The sequence below is a fragment of the Eriocheir sinensis genome, chromosome 47 (genome assembly GCF_024679095.1).
Source record: "Eriocheir sinensis breed Jianghai 21 chromosome 47, ASM2467909v1, whole genome shotgun sequence".
NCBI lineage: Eukaryota > Metazoa > Arthropoda > Malacostraca > Decapoda > Varunidae > Eriocheir > Eriocheir sinensis.
This window is the reverse complement of record NC_066555.1, coordinates 1,284,598-1,287,097: the sequence shown is the minus strand read 5'-3', so window position 1 is coordinate 1,287,097 and position 2,500 is coordinate 1,284,598. Positions and strand designations below refer to the sequence as shown.

Genomic DNA, 2,500 nt, shown 5'->3' with positions numbered 1-2,500 from the left:
TTTCAACTCATTTTCCGTTCCACTAGAGAGAATAAAAGATATTATCCGTGTTTACTCTCTCTCTCTCTCTCTCTCTCTCTCTCTCTCTCTCTCTCTCTCTCTCTCTCTCTCTCTCTCTCTCTCTCTCTCTCTCTCTCTCTCTCTCTCTCTCTCTCTCTCTCTGTTGCATTCCTTCCTCTTTGCTTCCCGCATTCCCTTGTCTTTTTCTTCTTTTTTTCCTCTTTTCCTTTTCTCTTTTTATTTCCTTCTCTTTTCCTTTTTTCCTACTTTTTCTAATTTTTTCCCTCGTTTCTAGTTTCGTCTTTTATTTTATTTTATTTTTCATCTTCATATTTTTGTCTCCTTTTCTTCCTTTCTTTTCCTTTTTTACCTAATTTTTTCCTCTTTTCTTCTCCCTTTGCACAATTTTTCCTCCTTCCCTTTCTTCTTTTCCCTCATCCTCTCTCCCTTTTCTCAACTCATTCTTCTCCCTCTTTCCACCTTCTTTCTCCTTTCCTTTCATATTTCCTCCCTTCCTTCATTTACTCTTTTCTCCCTTCCTTCCTCTGCTCCCTCCTCCTCTTCTTCCTCTTCCTCCTCCTCTCCATTCTTCATCCTACCGTCCTTACTACCTCGTTTTCCAATTCTTCTTCCTTTCCTCCCTCTCTCCCTCCCTCTCTCCCTCCCTCTCTCCCTCCCTCTCAATCGCCTATTAATATATAAATGAAAGATCATCAAAATATCGGTTCTCTCCCTCCCTCTTTCCCTCTCCCTCCCCCCTTCTTCACTCCCTTCCTTCTCTCCATCCTCTCTCCCTCATTCCCCTCACCTAATTTTCCCCTCTTCCTCCCTCCCACTCTCCCGCTTCTGTCTCTCTCTCTCTCCCTTCTCTCCCTCCCCCCCTTCTCTCTCTCCCTTCTTCCTCTCACCCAGTTTTCCTCTCTCCCTCACGCTTTCTCTCCTTCTCTCCCTCCCTCTGTTATTCCCCTCCAATATCATCCCTTCTCTCCCTACTTTTCTCTCTTCTCTCTTTTCTTCTCTCCCTTCCGTTTTCCTCTTCCTCCTTCTCCCTTTGTCTGACTCTATTCTTCCATTGTTTTTCTCTTCCTTTTTCGTCTTTCTTTTTCTCTTTTTTTCGATTATTATTATTATTATTATTATTATTATTATTATTATTATTATTATTATTATTATTATTATTATTATTATTATTATTATTATTATTATTATTATTATTATTATTATTATTATTATTATTATTGTGGTTGTGATAAATACTACTACTACTACTACTACTACTACTACTACTACTACTACTACTACTACTACTACTACTACTACTACTACTACTACTACTACTACCACCTGATAACCTAATGTGTAGACGCGTTCAGCAATATATCGCCTCCTCCTCCTCCTCCTCTTCCTCCTCCTCCTCCTCCTCCTCCTCCTCCTCCTCCTCCTCAAGGGAGTCGAGGTACATGGTGACGCTTCCTCGCACCACCTGAGCCTCTTCCTCCTCCTCCTCCTCCTCCTCCTCCTCCTCCTCCTCCTCCTCTTAGTCCTACTTCATCTTCTTATACTTAGTCATCCCTTCTTCCCCTTCCTCTTCTTCTTTTTCTTATTTTTTTTATCGGTTCTTCTTTTTTCTTCTTTTCTTCCTCTTTTTCTTTTCATTTTCCTTTTTCTTTTTCCTTCTTTTTCTTCATTCTTTTCCTTCACATCTTTATTCTCATTCTCGTTCACATATTTTCTTCCATCTTCATTTCCCTTCTCTTCCTCCTCCTCCTCCTCCTCCTCCTCTTCTTCTCCTCCTTCTCTTTCCTCTCTTTGGTAACCACTTGAATCATTACCCTCGTACTCTTCTTCCTCCTCTTCTCTTCCCTTCCTCTTGTCAACTCATCGCTTTCCTCTTCCTCCTCCTCCTCCTCTTCTTCCTCCTCCTTCTCTTCTTTTATCTCTTTCTTCTTCTTATGTTTACTCCCTCCTTTTGTCCTTAATCCCTATCTCCTCTCCTTCTTCTTCTTCCTCCTCTTTCTCTTTCTCTTCTTCCGTCCTTTATTCCAGTTCTCTGTCCTTTGTTTTCATTATTCTCTCTTTTCCCTTCGTTTCTCCTTCTACTCACTCATTTTTTTCTTTGTTTTTCTTTTTCTTTCATTCTCAATCTCTTTTCTACTCAATTTTCTTCTCTCTTTCTCTATTTCCGTCATTTACTCTTCTTCTCTGTTCATAGTTTTCATTTCTCTTTTAATTCTCCTTTCTACTCGTTTCTTCTTCTACTTTCCATTTCTGCTTTCTTTTTCCTCCTCCTCCTCCTCCTCCTTCTATCGTTAACTCCTTTCTACACAATCTTCTTCCTCCTCCTTCTCTCCCTCTTCTTCCTTCGTTCATTCCACGTTTCTATTCATTCATAGTTATCATTATTTTTTTCTCTTCCACCTTCTTGCTATTTCCTCTTCATCCCTTCCTCCTCCTCTTCCTTCACCTCTTCTTTGCCTTCCTGGTTATATGATACAAATTT

General features: G+C 40.1%; 1 protein-coding gene across 1 annotated transcript in view; it reads right to left on the bottom strand.

Annotated features, from left to right (window-relative positions):
• The window catches only part of LOC126981248 (uncharacterized), a 100,727-nt gene that overhangs the window by 43,379 nt on the left and 54,848 nt on the right, over positions 1-2,500 (bottom strand). The window lies entirely within an intron of this gene.